Source organism: Dermacentor silvarum, chromosome 1 (assembly GCF_013339745.2).
Source record: "Dermacentor silvarum isolate Dsil-2018 chromosome 1, BIME_Dsil_1.4, whole genome shotgun sequence".
NCBI lineage: Eukaryota > Metazoa > Arthropoda > Arachnida > Ixodida > Ixodidae > Dermacentor > Dermacentor silvarum.
Window position 1 is genome coordinate 19,677,822 of NC_051154.1, and position 19,119 is coordinate 19,696,940.

Consider the following 19,119-nt stretch of genomic DNA (forward strand, 5'->3'; position numbering starts at 1 on the left):
AGGTTCACAACTGATATCAATGGCGAACTCTTTAGTATATATATATAGAAATGAGGTTTATTGATACAGGCGTAGATGTAGATCCTTCGGATATACTGGCACGGAACGGGCGGCTAAACAGTTACGTCGGGCAGCGCTCTTAGCCGTAACTTCGGCGGCGTCTTTTGCGGAGCGATCACGATGCTGCTACTGTTGGTGGTGTGCATCATCTGCAGAGCATGTTGTACGTCTTCTTCATCACAATCACCCCCGGGAGAAGAAAAAGCAGCCATCCTGGCGGCTCAAACAGTAGTTATCACGAGCGGCTCGCGGTAAAGCTTGAGGCGATCAACGTGAACAATGCCACGTCCACGACAACGGAGGTCAGAGGGAGCTGTCAGTGGTTCGATTCGGCAATTCACCGCAGACGTGCGCTGGACAATGCGATAAGGTCCTTCAAAGCGTGGAAGAAGTTTTGAAGACAGGCCAGGAGCATGCGCAGGTACTGACAGCCAGACGAGGTCGCCGGGAGGGAAGACAGGTTGCTTACAGTGAGCGTCATGGAGCCTTTTCTGGCGCTGTTGCTCAGCGGTGGTGAAGTGGCGCGCTAACTTGCGACACTCCTCGGCATGACGTGCTGCAGTCGAAACGGGCGCACACTCAGAAGCATCGGGCTGGTAGGGTAGCAGGGTGTCCACGGTGTGGGATGAGTGACGGCCGTAGAGCAAAAAGTAGGGAGAAAAGCCAGTGGTAGTCTGGGTTGCAGTGTTGTAGGCGAACGTAACAAATGGCAGGATAAGGTCCCAATCTGTGTGGTCAGATGCGACGTACATGGCCAGCATGTCACCCAGGGTCCGGTTGAAACGTTCCGTTAGTCCATTCGTCTGGGGGTGGCAGGCGGTGGTTGTCCTATGAACAACGTGGCACTGAGCCAGAAGAGCTTCGACAACCTCAGAAAAAAGACGCGCCCTCTGTCGCTGAGAAGTTCACGAGGTGGGCCGTGACGGAGGATGAAACAGCGGAGCAGAAAGGAGGCGACGTCGCGCACCGTGGCGGCAGGTAGTGCCGCAGTTTCAGCATGTCGCGTAAGATGGTCGACGGCGACGATGATCCAGCGGTTACCGGCGGGTGTCATAGGAAGCGGACCATAGAGATCAATGCCCACTCGATCAAATGGTCGGGCGGGACAGGGAAGGGGCTGCAAAGCTCCAGCTGAACGGCAAGGCGCAGATTTCCGACGTTAGCAGTCCGTACATGAGCGAACGGATTTGCGGACGTATGTAAACATTCCTCGCCAGTAGTAGCGCTGACAAAGTCGTTCATATGTTTTAAAGACTCCAGCGTGGGCGCACTGCGGGTCAACATGAAAGTATGCGCCGATAGTGGAGCGCAGGCTGCACGGTATGACGAGTAGCCATTTGCGGCCGTCAGATGCGTAGTTGCGTCGGTGCAGAAGGTCGTCGCGAATGGTGAAGTGAACAGCTTGGCGGCGGAGTGCGCGAGAGGCTGGCAGCGTGGGCGTGTCAGAAAGTAGGTCGAGGAGGGCCGCTATCCAGGGGTCGTGGCGCTGATCTGAAGCAATTCTATCGATGGTGAGAGGCGAGATGATGGGTGTTAGTGTTGACAGGCAACTAAGGTCGGTAGGCAGAGGAGACCGTGACAGAGCATCAGCATCCGAGTGCTTGCGGCCAGAGCGGTAGACGGCGTTGATGTCAAACTCTTGAAGTCGAAGAGCCCATCGGGCAAGGCGGCCACATGGGTCTTTCAAATTTGATAGCCAACAAAGGGCGTGATGATCTGTGACGACGTCAAACGGGCGGCCGTACAAGTAAGGGCGGAACTTGCTAAGGGCCCATACGATGGCTAAGCATTCCTTTTCAGTCACAATATAGTTGGTCTCCGTTTTGGTGAGGGTACGGCTGGCATAAGCAACAACGTATTCAGGATGCCCGGGTTTTCGTTGTGCTAGCACGGCGCCGAGACCTATTCCGCTGGCGTCTGAGTGTACCTCCGTCGAAGCTGCAGGATCGAAGTGACGCAGAATAGGAGGTGAAGCGAGGAGACGTCGTAAAGTAGTGAACGCCTCGTCGCAGGCTGAAGACCATGATGACAGGTCGCCGGAGCTACCCATAAGCTGTGTCAGAGAGCGTGTTATAGACGCGAAGTTGCGAATGAAACGTCGAAAGTACGAACATAAGCCGACGAAACTGCGAAGTTCTTTGAGATTTGTTAGTCTGGGAAAGTCAGTAACGGCACGCAATTTCGCGGGATCAGGTTGGACGCCATGCTTAGACACGACGTGGCCAAGAATGGTTAACTTTCGAGCGGCAAAGTGGCATTTTTTGAGATAAGTTGAGCCCAGCGTTGGTAAGACACGTCAGAACGCACCTGAGGCGGTGAAGATGTGTCGTAAAATCCGGAGCGAAGACGACAATATCGTCGAGGTAACACAGACACGTTTGCCATTTCAAGCCACGCAAAACAGTGTCCATCATTCGCTCGAACGTTGCGGGGGCATTACAGAGGCCGAAGGGCACCACGTTGAACACATAAAGTCCATCAGGGGTAACAAATGCAGTTTTGGGCTTGTCAGCGGCGGCCATGGGAACCTGCCAATACCCTGAGCGCAAGTCGAGTGAAGAGAAGAATTCAGACCCCTGTAAACAGTCAAGGAAATCATCTATTCTCGGTAGAGGGTACACGTCTTTGCGAGCGATCTTATTTAGGCGGCGAAAGTCAACACAGAAGCGAATAGAGTCATCCTTCTTCTTAACGAGAACGACCGGCGAGGCCCACGGACTGTGAGAGGGCTGAACAATGTTGCGGCGAAGCATGTCGTCGACATGCTCACTAATCACACGGCGCTCCGTAGGAGACACACGGTATGGTTGTTGCCGCAGTGGTGAATGGGAGCCCGTGTCGATGTGGTGCGTGACAATTGACGTGGGTTCAAAGGAAGGCTGAATAGCGTCGAAAGAACGAAAATGGTACAGGACGGCGATAAGCTCTGAACGCTGTTCTGGTGTAAGGCCGTCAGCGATGGGTGGGTTAAAGATGTCGGTGCAAAACTTGTCGGTAGCAGAAAGAGCGCCGATGTCAGTAAGGTCGTCGTGAGAAGTAGCATCTGGCACGTCGACGATGTGCAGGGACTGAATGGCTTGGACATGGCCGAGACACTGGCCACGGAGCAATGTGAGCGGAGCGGACAAAAGGTTGCATACGAAAATATGGCTCAAACCAGTCGAAAAATCGAGGTCGCGAAGGGAAGCAGTAGTTTTTTTTTTTTTTTTTTTGCGATGAATGTCTCAGAAGGAGCGAACAAAACAGTGGCGTCAGAGATGCTTCCACAGGACACAGGCAAAACAACAGAGGCGTGCGGAGGAATGTCGGTCTCCTCAGCGACGACTAATTTAGGGGGATGTTCGGGAGAATCGTCTGAATGGAGATCGCACAAAGGAGAAAGTTCGACTTCGGCCCGCTCGCAGTCGATGATGGCTTTGTGTCGTGAGAGTAGGATGGCAGCACAATGAACTCAATAATGTACATCATGTCCTCAATTACAACTCGGGCCGTACAAGCTGCTAACGGATGAACATGCTGCGCTGTTGCAGTACGGAGGGCTACACCAGCAACTGGCGTCGTCACTTTCCGGATGGAGCGACAGTGTCTTTCATTTCTAACACAAACGGCGGCACCAGTGTCCACAAGTGCAAGAGTTGATACTCCCTCAACAGAAACAGCAAGTGTACATTCGACGGAGAATTGTGAGGACTTGGACGCTGTGACGGCGACGCAGTTCTTGCCTCATGAACTGCGGCGTTTAGTTTTTCTCTTCTGAAGGCATAGGACGACGACGCATTAGAGAGAGAGAGAGAGCGGACGTGGTGACGGAGAGCGTCGGTCGAAGGACGCATGACGATCAAGAGCTCTTGGAAGTGATCCTGGAGTGTAGCGGAGCGGTGGCTGGTCGGCATAGCGAGTCGTTGGTTCATAGCCATATTAGACGGCCAACGGCATGCGGCGGCGACAGCAGTGAGCGATATGTCCGGGGCGGCCATAGGCAAAGCAAATTGGTTTGTCGTCAGGAGTACGCCAAGGGTTTGCGGCCATGGGGCCAGCGCAAGGGGCGCGGGGTGGAGTCTGCGCGTGCAGTGGTTGACGCGGTGTGAAAGCAGGGTGCGTTCGAGGCCGTGCGACGACGTCGGCGTACGTGAGAGGAGCAGCTACCGGATGCGACTGAGGGGACACTGGCACAGCGTCGGCAATTTCTGCTTCTATCGCCTGCCGAATAGCGTGTGACAGGTAAGGAGCAGGACGTGGCTGGGGCTGTTGCTGAGCAAACTGCACAGTGAGAGCAGCCGAGCTACTTCCTCGCGTATGAACGCCTGGAGCTGTGGCAGCAGTGCTGACTGGTCCGAGTGGACGGCAAGGCCTGCGAGGCTGTCGTCGTTGGGAACCAGGCGATGAGCCAAGGCCCGCTGTTTCCGGAGTTCGTCGTCGCTCTGACACAGTTTGATGAGTTCCGCTACGCTGGTCGGGGTTTTTTTTTTTTGCAAGCAGCATCCGACAGACGTCATCGTCAATGCCTTTCATGATGTGCTTGATTCTGTCAGATTCGGGCATCGAGGCATTGACGCGCTTTGAGAGGTCGAGAACGTCCTCAATGTAGCTTGTGAACGACTCGCCCGGCTGCTGAGCGCGCTGGCGCAAACGCTGTTCAGCGCGCAACTGGCGCACGGCGGGGCCTCCGAACACATCTATGAGGGCGGCCTTGAATGCAGACCAGGTGGAAAAATCTTTCTCGTGGTTTTTAAACCACAGATGAGCCACATTTGAAAAGTAGAAGAGGACATTGTTCAGTTTAGCGGTGTCATCCCATCGGTTGTGGACGCTTATCCTATCGTTAGTCGATAGCCAATCCTCCACATCACTATCGTCGGTGCCGCTGAAGACCACCGGATCCCTCAGGTAAGGCACCCCGGAGCAGATGACGGGTGGAGGGGGCGTGGACGGAGGGGCCGTGGACGGCGGGGCCGTAGATGGCAGGGTCGTAGTTGGCAGGGCCGTAGTTGGCAGGGCCGTAGATGGCGGGGCCGTGGACTGTGGGGGCGTGGTTGCGTTTTCGGGCATAGCGGGACGAAGCGTACGGGTGCGGAGTTCCAGGATGGAAGCTTGGCAGGTCGTACCCCGCACCTCCACCAATTGAAATGAGGTTTATTGATACAGGCGTAGATGTAGATCCTTCGGATATACTGGCACAGAACTGGCGGCTAAACAGTTATGTCGAGCAGCACTCTTAGCCGTAACTTCGGCGTCGTCTTTTGCGGAGCGATCACGATGCTGCTACTGTTGGTGGTGTGCATCATCTGCAGAGCATGTTGTACGTCTTCATCACAATATATAACTACGACGAAGGCAGGTCCCGCGGCTGGAACGTCAGTAAGGTCCCGTTATTTTTCCAACGTGCATCTAGGCTTCTACTTCTTTTACTGCCTTATCCTGCGATTCAACGCATCTATATATATATATATATATATATATATATATATATATATATTGGAAAGGAGTGATGATTTGGAAAGGGGTGATGGTCCCTAGTTTGACTTTCGGCAATGCGGTCCTGTGCATGAGATCAGAGGTTCGAGCAAGGTTGGAAGTTAAGCAGCGAGGGGTAAGTAGACTGGCTCTGGGAGCACACGGAAATACACCAAATCAGGGGGTACAGGGTGACATGAGATGGGCGTCATTCGAGGGCAGGGGAGCTAGCAGCAAGATAGAATTTGAGGAGCGATTGAGAGAAATGGCGGAAAAGCGGTGGGCAAGGAGAGTTTTCAGTTATTTGTACATGAGGAATGTTGACACAAAATGGAGGAAGCTAACCAGAAAATTGTCAATCAAATATTTGGACTGCAGGAGGGGTGCAAACCAGGAAACAGCGGTTAAGAAAAAGGTTAAAGAAACAGGGAGGGGTCTGTGGAAAACAGGGATGCAGCCGAAATCAGCACTGGGAACATACAGAACTTTCAAGCAAGAAATTGCCAAAGAAAATATCTACGATAATTCTAGGGGAAGCTCTTTGTTGTTTGAAGCCAGGACGGGAGTATTGCGGACTAAGATGTACTGAGTCAAGTACCGAGGTAGAGACACGTGGGGTGCGTGTGGAGAGGAAGAGGAAACGGATGAACACCTCATACTTTTCTGTAAAGGCCTTAACCCTACAGTGCAAAGCAACAGGGCTGATTTTTTCAAAGCATTGGGGTTTAGGGACATTGGAGGCAAAATAGACTTTAAGCGGGCAGAAATAACCAAACGGAGGTTATCTGATTGGTGGCTAAAATCAAGGCAAGGGTGAGATTGCACCCTCCACAAAGTACAAAATATGTTAATAGTCACGGCTAGGTGGCGTGTGCCACCGCCCGATTGAAAGGGTTCAGCCTCATTCATCCATCCATCCTGCGGTAGCTGCCACTTCAAGCCAAATGCCGATTCCACCTTTTCAGCAGCCCGTGCGCCGTCCCCCTCCTCCCGTCTCCTGGGATCGGCCCTCGTGTTGCCAACCCGTGCACGACAATCGGCCTATATGCTTTGTATGTGGGTATCCCGGACAAGTGGCAAGGTTCTGCCGCCGTATGCAAACAATTGACAATGATCGCCTCGTCATCCGTTCGAGTCCAATGCACACTACATTGCATCCGACTCACCGCCAACTCGTACTCAGACTGACCGCCCTCGCTTCAACCATTGCCGCCCGTCATCCCCGTGTCGCCGATTGCTTTCACCGATGCGTCGGCGGCCCGTATCTAAAGACGAGGGTAACTAGACGTTGTTTCCGAGGCAAGAACTGCGCAAGTTTAGAAATTTCCAAGTCCTCGTTCCTTACCTGCTCATGCTATTGACGTGTTTGTCGAAGGTGTCGCTACAGTTGCTCTTGTTGATACCGGCGAAGCTGTTTCCGTTATGGATGCCAGATTTTGCCGATCATTTCGTAAGGTCACGACGCCTCTTTCTGGATTGTGACTTCTAAAGCCCCTATATATAAAAAATGTCACAGTTTCGCCCTAAGGGCGAAGCAATGAATGCGATAGCAACACAGCAATGTCATACGAAGTAAGGTGAGCGGCTAATTGGTAGCAATATGAATTGTAGTAAACATGAGCTGATTGAGTAAGCAGGAGTGCTGCGGCGTAAGTAGACCGACATGAAGAGAGACTCGATGACCACGAGAAGGCGCGTGTGAAACGGTGGTGTTGATGAGAAGCGCTTCCCGTGGGCAGCGCGTGCGAAGGGACACACCTGTAGCGCTGCACTGCCGATCCGGGCAGCATTGCATGTGTAGCGTGCGTTGGAAAATGTGGCCCGACTATTACTAACTGAATGAACGAGCGTGGTGTGAGCGCGCACAAACAAACATGAATAGATCACACTGAATGACTGCAGACCACTGTCAAAACGCTGGCAGCAAGCGCATACGCCGCAGCGGGCGGAGGTACGTGCGGTCTATCGCTTCAACGGAAACTGAGCGGCGAATGCACAGCGCATACAAAGGTCAGAGCCGTGTGGAGATAAGAGACGGTGCGGGCGAGCGACGAGCGCGGTTGTTGGCAGAGTAGAAGTGCGCCCCCGCTCCCTCCGGCGCTGGCTTCCCGCTTCCTTGCTTGCCCGTGGGAGATTGAGTGCCTTCGCTCTCCGTGATAGCACGCGTCCCCGCACGCTTCCGCTCGGGCATACGGCGCGCGGCGAAGATTTTATCTATACGGAACCTCACGGCGACGGCGACGCCGACGGCAGAAATCCGGTTTAAGTGTCCATATAATTGCTATCGCAATAAAAGTAGCGCCAGCCACTTCGCTCCTCCTCCGTTCCGCTGTCGCGCTCGGCACGGCCAGCGCGATCGAGGCGCGATATCGACAGTGGCGCCGCCTACGTCGGGCCTGCCGTGGCAGACGACAGCTAACGCGCTACCAGAGGAAATCCGCGGAAAACTTCGATCGCGCCCTGCGGAGCAGTTTTTGAGGCGCGATTTTGCTTTATCAGTCAGTAACCGGCCTTAATAATGCCGTTTTGGATGTAGCAACGCGACGATGCGAGACGGCGCAAATGCCAAGTGTGCAGCAAGCGTTTGCGCTCGCCGGATGGTTAAAAAAAAAAAAGCCTTTTGCCCTCTCCTTGTCGGTTGCGGCAACTTAAGGCGCAGCAGCATGCCATCACAACGAAGTTCTTATCCCTAACACGTTTGATCAGTTTGTGCATACAGCACTTTCGTCGCACAGGCCCGAGAATGGCGGTGGGAGCACGCAGGAAAGAAAAAAAATATATACAAAAGCGCAAGCGTGCTTCCACGTGACACGGATTGGCCAATGGGGGAGCGGAGGAGGCTGGGGCGACTGGAGGCGGCGAGGAGGAAACGCCGGGGTGAGCGCGGTGGCGGCAAGATCTAAGAATGGCGTTACTTTTTATATATAGGGGCTTTAGTGACTTCGGACTACAAGCGCTCAACCCATCGAACCAATCGCAGCGTGTACAGCCCTAGTGACGATTCAAGACTCTCGCAGTTCTCTGATCGTGCTCCCGCGCAATTATTCCAGGATGAGATTTTCTCTCTTGCCACAACTCTCTGATTGCGCTCGCGCTGAGGTTGAATTCACCCAACTCAATGATCTCGCCTTCATTGATCCTCATTCTTCCACTGAACTTGTCGTCGAGGGTGGAACCAATATATCACCCTGCTCGTCAGTGCTCGTACCAGTCTCATGCGGTGCTATCTCCGATGGAACGGTCTTCTTCACGCCGTCCGACCTCTTCGTTGCCCGAAAAGCCCTTCCTCTGCCTTTTTCTACTCTTGACCTCGCCGCCGATTTCAGCACATTGGCCGTTATAACTTCTTTTGACAAACAAAAACTAGTTGGAAGTCAGCGCTTCTCTTCATTCCAACTTTCTTGCCGTTCTTTATCGCGTTTCGCGCTGTTTAACAAGAAGAATGTAAACAACCAATATGTAGAACTATGGAGCTACGAACCTTTCCTTCTATATTCGGTGCGCTGTTCTGACACTACGCTATTTGAAATCACGATTGCGATATAAGATTCAAATTAGAGTGCCAATGTTAAACTAATCGAAGCCGTGGGAAGCGGTGTTTGCTTACAGTGTCTTTTAGAAGAATGTGATTGATTGAGAGGCAGAAGACAGCTGTAGGCCTCTCGGTCCTTTTATTCTTGCTTCTTTATTATTAGTATTAATACTATTGTTTTAAGCCAAATGCAGGGCGTCTGCGCTCTTTACTTAGGCTCAATTCTTTGAAGGTACGACCAAATTACGTTTTGCCACATTTGTAAGGCACTGCATGCGCTGACGCGGAACAATTTATGCCGAGAAGAGCCGAGGAACTCTTTTTCATTGAAAAAGAAAAAGGCGCATTGTTGTATACTGTGAGCTTCAGGTCTGTTCACTTGAGTGACTAAACCAATTAGATATTGGATTGTGTTCTTGCTCGATGTAGCGGCCGTCTACGAGTTTAGTGTCGCGGTTTGGCGTCTGCACTGACATCACAAAGATCTCCCGAGTCCGAAATCTAAATTAGTGAGCGTTTCTTTTTAGAAGGATGATGAATCTGGCAAGTTGGAAGTAATCCATTGTAAGCAGCGCGCAAACACGCGCTGCCTTTTTAGTGTTCTCTTTCTAATTGCAGTGATTGGAAATGAAGAATTGCTCGTTCCAAGGCGCGCCGTGCCCATACCCCGTGAAATGGCACTCAGTCATCCGGCCTCTCCATTTGGTGCCCCTCGCTGTGTTGGAGATTCCCCAAGCACGTCGCAATTCACATCAAAAGCCCCGCGGAGCCTGCCCGGAACGAGACAGCGCGGTAAAAGCCTTCATTGAAATGCAGAGAGCTTTGTCCACGTCTACTTGCTATTCTGTATGAGAGGCACGGAATGGCCTTATAAAAAGGCCATATACAGGGTGTTTTCTTTTTTTCTTTTTTTTTTTTAGCTGCACCAAATTTTTAAAATTAGAAAAATATATATCTTGTTCACGTTATCTTTACCATTCGAGTGCACCGATTGGCGGCCTCTAGATACAGAGCAAGTTCCGCCCTTACGTGCGTAATTAACAAAGTTACGCTAATTAATTTTCTAATTATCAACAATAGGTGACTACAGCAAATGAGTACTTTGGGGCCCGTCCTCGACACTACCTATCCCAACGATCAAATTTTCAATAGCGGAGTTCATGTGAGAGCTAAGCGACCAATTAGTTCCCCCTGGCAGGCTCCTTGACACCGAAACTGGCCGCAAAAAGAGCGTCGTTGTCGTCGGTGTTGCCGCCCCCCCCCCCCCTACCTTTCGTCACGTCTCCGAGGTAGGCGCCGGTCCGGCCCGCGAGCAGCTTGCGTTATCTCTTTGCTATCTGCAGCGTTCGCCGTCGACGCTACAGACTGATATGACGCCGTGCCTGTATAGTATCTAAAAACCCAAGGAGCGGGGTTCGCGCTACAGCGCAACGTGGCCACGCCCGACGGAATGACGAAGTAAATTTGGCGGCCCGCCGGCATTGAAGCGTTAGGCCAACGCCGCAAACAGCAAGGAGCACGGTGTAAGATATATACTCTTTAGGTGAGGACACTCGCCAGACTCGATCGACCAGATAAAGTAGCAAAGGCGCGCGCCGATCGGCCCGGTGACGGCAGCGGATACCTATCGGCAGTACGACGCAACTTCAACACAGAAAGCTTTTTATTGGTTTAATCTCCCGTTGTTATAGCAACCGGTGGTTCGCGAGAAATCCGAAATGATTGAGTGACGCACGAAAGTAGGTCACCGGGGAGAGGGCATGCGCGCGTTCCTTGTCGGCGCACGTTCTCGCGTGCGTTCTAACTGAAGTTGCGTCGTTCCGCCGATAGGTATTCGCTGCCGTCACTGCCCCGATAGACGCGCGCCCGTGCTACTTTATCTGGTCGATCGCGTCTAGCAAGCAAGCCGAGAAGTATCCCCACCTAAACAGTATATATCTTACGCCGTGGCAAGGAGATAACGCTTTAAGCTGCTCGTTGGGCCGGACCAGCGGTGACGTCGAAGACGTGACGAAAGGCTGGGGGGCGGCGACATCGACGACACAGACGCTCTTTTTGCGGCCAGTTTCAGTTTCAAGCAGCCTGGCAAGGGTAACCAATTGTTCGCGTAGCTCCCACACGAACTCCGCTATTCAAAATTTGATCGTTGGGCTAGGTAGTGTCGAGGACGGGCCCCAAAGTACTCATTTGCTATAGCCACCTATTGTTGATAAATAGAAAGTTAATTAGCGTAACTTCGCTAATTACGCACGTAAGTGCGGAAATTGCTCTGTATCTAGAGGCCGCCAATACGTACACTCGAATGGTAAACATAACGTGACCAAGATTTACATTTTTCTAATTTTAAAAATTTGGTGCAGCTAAAAAAAAACACCCTGTATATGGATATACCTTATTGTATATATTATTTTATATACGAGCAAATTAAGGTTATATATATTATATATACAGGGTGTTTCAGCGAACACTTTCAAAAATTCTTAAATGTTGCCTAAGGCAGATAGCACAATTCTTCTTCATGAGCTGGTCTACTCGAAGAGGCGGACATTACTTGCACAAGAAATTGACATGCATAATCGACTAATTAACAGAATTTCACGAATTAAGCTTTAACTAATTACCTGATGGCTCATATTACAATTTACAAATTGTAGCCGTGGAGTTCGCAAGGCGGATGCACTTAGAATTAATTATCAGAATGACACCAGTTTCGAGATATTAATTCCCGAACTTTGCAGAGAAATGCATTGGCGTTCCAGTTAGGTTCTTAACAAAACGTCGCTTTATGCATTGAAGCACAAAATTAACTGGAACGCCAATGCATTTCTCCTCAAGCTTCGGGAATTATTATCTCGAAACTGGTGTCATCCTGAGAATTAATTCTAAGTGGATCCGCCTTGCGAACTCCACGGCTACAATTTGTAAATTGCAATATGGGCCATCACGTAATTAGTTAAAAACGCAATTAGTGAATTTTTGTTAATTAGTCGATTATGCATTTAATTTTTGTATAAGTAATGTCCGCCTCTTCGCGTAGACCAGCGCATTAACTAGAATTGGGCAATCTGCCACAGGCAACCTTAAATAAATTTTGAACGTGTTCGCTGAAACACCCTGTATAGTCCTGTTATGTTTTTCCTACGTGCTTCTATTTTATTGAACTACTTCTGCGCCGGCTCCTGTTATTCTTTACTTCACTAATATATATATATATATATATATATATATAACCTTAATATTGGTGCAGCAACTTTCGAATATTAGAAGTGTAAGATAGAGTTCTGAAGAAAAAAAAAAGAAAGCACCAGTGGAGCCAAGGGAAGCAAACACGAAATGAAGGTTTGACGTTGGTTTGAGCGACAACGTCATGCGCTAAAACTCCATTCGTGGGTAAATCGAATTACCTACTTTTGTTTTGTTTTGTTTTTTCTGGTGTCGAGTCCTTTACGTTGTACGCTCTGCATTCATGTGCCCAAGCGTTTACAAAGCGCCGCCGATGTCGCAACAAAGCGGTGAGGCGGTCAAGAGCGAGAGGAATCGTGAAAAAGGCAGGGAGGTTAACCAGAGAGGAATATCCGGCTAGCACTAAGGTTAGTGCTATGCATGCATGCTCGCTGGCACTCACCTCACCCATCTTGGCAGTGAAAATGTAATGAGCTCAACTGAAAACACCTCCTTCAACATACGAGAAGGGGAACCGAGGAGCCCCGGTTCTTTATTAGTCACAACAACCATATGAAGCTAACAGATAATGAAGCCAAAGAAAGCATAGGAGAAAGTACTTCTAGTTTTGATTGAATTGTAGAAATCATAAATGAATAGTAAATGAAAGTGGACAAAAGAACTTTCCGTCGGTGGGAGCCAAACCCAGAAGCTCTGCATTAAGCGTGCGCTGCGCTACGGCAGTGGCCGTTCCGACGGCCACATTCTTGGGCATTTGTTATGTGTACAAGATCTTACCCCGGGAGTGTTAGCCAGCTACTGGTGGGTGTGGAACATCCTTTTTGGCCGATGGCGTCACGTAGTACGTGAAATTTTAGGAGCAGTACGTAGACAGCTGACAAGTAAACGCTTGTATACTACCTGAATGCATCAAACTTGCTGGAGTCGACACCCTCGGTATGCAATGAACATGAAGAACCATTTCCTTCAACATAATCTTTTTGACCAAGCCAGACACCTCACTGCTGCAAGAAACCCGCAGCAGCTTCATCATCTCCGACACTTCTTAGTTGTGTTTAGCATCCCATACCTGAAGAGGGGCACAAAGGCTCCCGGCATTTGCTGTTATATGGAGACCTACAGGTCCGTGCACAACCTCGGATCATCGAAGTCAATCGCAAAATCGCGACAACGACCGAGTTTGTCATCACCAAGACGAACGCGGGAGATCATAGGCCGACCGTCGTGGAACAGCCACCTGATCCCGTCACAGACGTATCGGATCATCCCACAGCTCGCCTTCTTAGTCACGATGCCGATCGATACCACAACTCCCTGAAACACTTTTTGAACACGGTAAGAAAACGTTGCCGATATGTTAACGAAGCTTTTGTGAACATGTGAGCCAAATATTATTGCACTGCATGCACCCGTGAATTACCAATATCGTGTCAAAAGCAGTGAAAAATCGCTTGCTCTCTCCGTCGCAATGTCGTGATGCAACGTCATCGCAAGCAGCGGAGCCCACAACAGCTATTGGTTGATTCTCAGTAATACAATTACTGCTCATCTGAGTTAAATAACACTTCCCCAGTGCAGGAACCGAGACTAACCGATGACTACTGAGGTTAGCACGCGGTATGCAGCTGGAAAGCAGACGGGCTGGTGTGTTTGACAAAGTGGCATACCGGGAAGGTAGAGCGTTATGAGGCGGTTGGCCATTTTCCCCCATCTAACTGAGTTTCTAAAACCCGGAGGAGCGCGCTGCGTGTATTCAGGCTTAGACATAAATGCGAGGTGTGTCAGGGTGCCGATACGGCTTAATTGGTGTTCGTGCTAAAGCTCTTTCGAAGGGCAACGACAGCGCTTCCCTGGTTTTATTTACGTATACACAAAAGATCATTACGAGGTGTGCGTAGGTGTGCGTTCTCTCTAACGAGGCCTGATTCGAAGCTCTAACGAACCGCGAATCGAACCGCGGACTGCACGTTTCTGAGCCCAACGGTGCCGCCACTGAGCAACTCAGCCCGATTATACCGGTGCCATCGTGGGCTCGGATGCTCCTACGGCTTGCGAAGAACGCGGAGCATGTCACGGGAAGAGCATCTAGGCAATGGAAGAGGTCTCCCATATAGGAACCGATGGCTACACTTACATCTCTTTTGTCGCGGCCACCGCCCTTGAGACTAGAGCACTGCACGGGTCCGTACCTTATGCCCTCAGGCCTGGGCCGAGCTCTGGCTTAAAGCCACGCCCCGGGCCGGGCCCGTTCACCTAGGTTGGGCCTTGGAGCACACGCGGCCACTCTGACTAGATCCAATGCATTGTGTGGGATGCTCAACTGACGACGAACTGGCACATAATGACCTTAGCAATCAAAATTTAAAAAAAAAAACTCAGTTCAAATTTCTTTCTTTGTTATTTCTATTGTAAAAAGAATCCTAATTCTTTCGGTTTCTACAAAAATATTTGTTATCGCAAAAGAAAAATAATTATACTAAAACCATACTCTTGATGCAGTCTGGCTGTTACCGCTTTTGCTGTTGCGCTAATTTATGACTCTCGAGATGATTATTTCATTCCAACTGCGTCATTTTACCTCTTTTCATTTACTGCACGGGCCTTGTGAAGTGAAGCAGCGCGGACCTTGTCTATCTTAATGCCGTTGGTGAACTGCTGTGAAGATGTGTAGAGCGATGTGCACGGTCGTGGAAACCATGCTGTTCCAATTTTTTTTTTTTCTCTTATCAAAAAACCAGCTTTGATGATTTTTTCTAGGCTGTCTAGACTTTTCAATGAAAAAGTGACATTAAATGCTCTTTCTGCGCGCTTATGCTATAGTGGCTCTGTACATGGCCGTGTTGTGACGTCACTCATAGTGACACGCGACTTCGATAATTATTCAAGACAACGTCAGTTATTTGTTTAATCTGTTGCTTCAGTGGACGAATTAAAGTTTAGAGAAGTAATAATAAGTACCGAATGCCTGCGTGTTTTTGTTTTACTTCGTACCGTAGCAAGAGATATGTACTCCCGTTTCGTCTGCTTGTTCCTATGTCGTGCAGTCACGCGCGTAGGGAACGAAACTATGTCATTTTCCACCGTGTTCCAGTGCGCGATCATGCTCTATGATCTGCTTGCGTCTGCCTCAGTGCTCGTGTAGCACTGACTTATACCGCTAGTCAGGTGTTCTCGTACACAGCGCGCAAAATCTTTCGCTCCGCGAAACGAGAACAAACGCTACAGCTCGCGCGCGAGACCGTCAGCGGAAGCGCGCCGCGCAGCAAAAGAGCGAGAAATAAAAAAATTCACTGACGATCACCATGCTCCCTAATGCGAATTTTGAGCGCAGCTCTTTAGGTGTTTTGAATTGACGACTTGCGAAATTCTGCGCGCTCTCTACTGTGCAATGACCGAACTACAAAATTTGGTTGGAAAACAAGTCATATCCCCACCTTCCCTATCGCTGATATTTGACAGCTTCTCGGCCAGCTGAGTTGGGCAAAGTCACTTGCGGTTCACGAGATAGCGATAGCGCGGCCTATAGAACACGCGCTCTTCACCCCTGGTCAGTCGCTTAATCCTTATGCTGTCTCAAGGTAAAAAGAAAAAAAAAAAAGCGCGTCAGCGCCTATCTACGACGACTCAATCCGTTTCTTAAAATTAGCGGAACGTCCAGATAAGCACCTTTGGTTGGAAAATACATTTTTTCGCGCATGCGCATAATATTTCTGCAAATGGTCAATTCGCGATATATTGTGGCAAAGAATTTGATTCTGAACGACAGGGTCTAATCGGCGGCGGGGCTGAGCTCGGGCAGCTCGTTTAGCGGCAGCGGCAGACGAAGCATTTCCACAGGTTGCGTCGCTCATTGTTGAGAAAGAAAGCATGAGTACGGGAACGCGTGGTTCGCGCGGAGCGCATTCTCTAGCGGCGGCGGCGCCGCCGGCGATGTAGCGCATGCGCAGTGGGTCCGAAGCCCATGCTCGCGCTATTGCCGCGCTGGCCGCCTGCACTCCAAGTTCCTCCTCACCATTTCACTATACTCTCCTTCGCTTTCCGCCTCATGATTCCGCTGCACCCTCCTCTCCACTTTTATCCTCACGCCTCTTCGCTCTCTCCGCTTTCTACACCAAAGCTGTATATGGCTAGTTTCCAGCGGATCGATGTCTGTAGACCAAAAACCATGGGCCGATTCCGAAGATAGTGCAATACCGGGCCGACCAGCGGCGGAGGTGAAGCAGGCTTCAAGCACTCAAAAACTTCAAAAAATAAGTTTAATATGTTCGGTCGAAATACAACCCGTATCAGATATTAGGCTGATAAGAACAGATGCTACACTTTGACCCGCGTCGGCCAACCAGCGTATTCAAGCTAGTGCCTACCAATCTGAGTGTCTTCTGTCTCCTGACGTCATGTTCTACGTAGGCTCCTTTCCTCAGTTCTGCTCTGACTGTGAGACGGGTAGGCCGTGTGTTGTACGGTCTGAAGAACAGCGTGCCTACCAAGAACGACGGCGTGAAAAGAAAAGGGAATGGGCGCGGCGGCGGCGGTGGAAGGAGACCACCGACGATGAGCGGTCCGCTGACGTCGAGCGTAAGCGTGCTGCCCGCCAGGACAGCGAGGCGGGAAGGAATGCGAACCGTCCATGTGGCCCCGATCCCGCAATCTTGGAACGTTTCACCGGAGCAACGGTCAGTCAACATACACAGCTTCGCTGGTGAGCTGTGAGCATAATATGTGTAAGTATGGCGTCAATAACTATCACCTAAAATATTGTGATTCCTAGATGAGTGCCGACAAATTTATACTCCTCCATTGCGGTTGGAATATTTGTGCGAAGCAAAACTTTCTGGAAACGCTTTATTAATTGCTAAGTAAAACTAAATGCGATGCACACAATAGCCCTTATTTTCGTCTAATGCAACATGTAAGTTCAAGCAATGTTTACTCTTCGGGCAAATCAAACTTTAACGCCATTGAATGTTTCTTTATGGACTACACCGTCCACAAAAGGTATGCAAACAGTTGCGCACAAATGCAAAGGTCGAGACGTCGATATAGTGAATTCACGAAGACGATATGTTCGAGTGAAAGACAGCGACAAGAGGCACTGAATTTTTCCTCCCCCGCTGCGCGCCGTGTTCGCTTTCATCTTTCGCTGTGCTCGTTCGCTCGGTTACGCCGACGCTCGCCGCAGGAACGTGCGCCTAAGAGCTGCGCTCTAATATATATATATATATATATATATATATATATATATATATATATATAAATTAGCCTAGCTTGCACTGGAGGCTTGGCACATTGCGAACGGTGCGCAACTGCCTCGCTAATCGGAAGATCGCGAGAGGCAGCGCGTGGGTGACGCGTGGGTGACGCGTGGTAGCGGTTCACAGTAAAACCTCTGAAACTTCGTAAAGTAGCAACACTCGCCTCCTCCGCCTTCACTCCTCCTCGTTTCTCCTCTCTTTCGCGCTGCCTCCTCGACCATGGCTCCGACCACATCGCTTGAGCGTAGCAGCTTGACGACCGGAGGCCGTATCCACAGGTACAGTGGCTATAGCCACTGTAGCGGCACTACGCTTTTCTCCTCACACTTTCGCCCTACCCTCCTCCTCCGCTTTCCGCCTCATGGTTCCGCTGCACCCTCCTCCTCCGCGCTCTCTTCGCTATTGCAGCCTTGCATCCCCCGCTGCACTCCGTGCTCGATCTTTCATCCTTCGCTGTGCTCATTCGCTCGGTTAGCAATAGCAGATTAGTAGAGAGCGATAGCAAATTAGTAGAGCTATTCGGAGTAGGGATAGTTTTATCGGCTGCATAAACTTGGACACATTCGCTTACTAACTGAATTAACAAGCGTGGTGTCAGCGCGCACAAGCAAACATGAATAGATCCCACTGAATGACCGCAGACGACCGCCAAAACGCTGGCAGCAAGCGCAGCCGCCGCAGCGGGCGAAGGTTCATGCGGTCTATCGCTTAAACGGAAACTGAGCGGCGAATGCACAGCGCATACAAAGGTCAGAGCCGTGTGGAGATGAGAGACGGTGCGGGCGACCGCCACAAGCCGGCAAAGTACAAGCCCAGTTGTAGGCAGAGTAGAAGCTGCCCCCTCCCTCCCTCCCACGCTGCCTTCCCGCTTTCGCGTTGGAGATTGAGTGGCCAGTTCCCCTTGCGCCCGGTTGCAGGATACGCATTTGGTGCCTCAGCACAGCGTCGCCCCGCCTCCCTCCCTCCCTCCCATACCCCCACGGCCTTTCGCGCGACGGTCGCGTTTGCTTTCCGCCGTGCGTTCGCTCTCCGTGTAGAGCGCGTCCCCCGCGCGCTTTCACTCGCGCATACGGCGCGCGGCGACGATGTTATCGCCTTTGGACTTTAAACGGAACCTCACGGCGACGGCAGAAATCCGGTTGAAGTGTCCATATGATTGCTATCGCAATAAAAAAAAGGAGGCGGGGCCCATGGCGTGTGCATCACACAAGCTTCCAGGTCCGGTATGGGAGAACGCAGGGAAGAAATTTTAAGGAATTTCGCTTGCGGAGGCTAGATGGGGGCAAGTCGAGAGTGTCTGTGTTGGCGGTGATGCTCGCCTCCTGATATCATGGGTTCGCAGCAGTAAATATTATTGAGATTGCAATTATATGGTCACTCCAAGCTCATTTCTGCCGTCGCCGTCAGGTTCTGATTAAGTCCAACTGCGATAAAATCGTCGCCGCGCGCCGTGTGCGCGAGTGAAAGCGTACGAGGGGAAACCGGCAATCGCGGCCCAGTGTATCGCACGCGAGGGAGGAAGGCAGGCCGGAAGCGCGCGTTCTTCTCTCGCGCGCGATGCACGGGGGCGAGGCGACGGGCAGCAAGAGGGAGGGGGGTGCATTGCGCTGCATCGGGCTCTGCTCACAGCGCGACCGC

At 50.8% G+C, this 19,119-nt stretch overlaps 1 protein-coding gene and 1 non-coding gene across 2 annotated transcripts in view; both read right to left on the reverse strand.

Annotated features, from left to right (window-relative positions):
• The window catches only part of LOC119457570 (uncharacterized), a 130,136-nt gene that overhangs the window by 86,153 nt on the left and 24,864 nt on the right, over nt 1–19,119 (reverse strand). The gene's annotated exons all lie outside the window — the stretch shown is intronic.
• On the reverse strand, nt 16,390–16,586 carry LOC119437828 (U2 spliceosomal RNA). Its single transcript, XR_005189548.1, has one exon. It is a non-coding gene; the product is annotated as a U2 spliceosomal RNA (small nuclear RNA).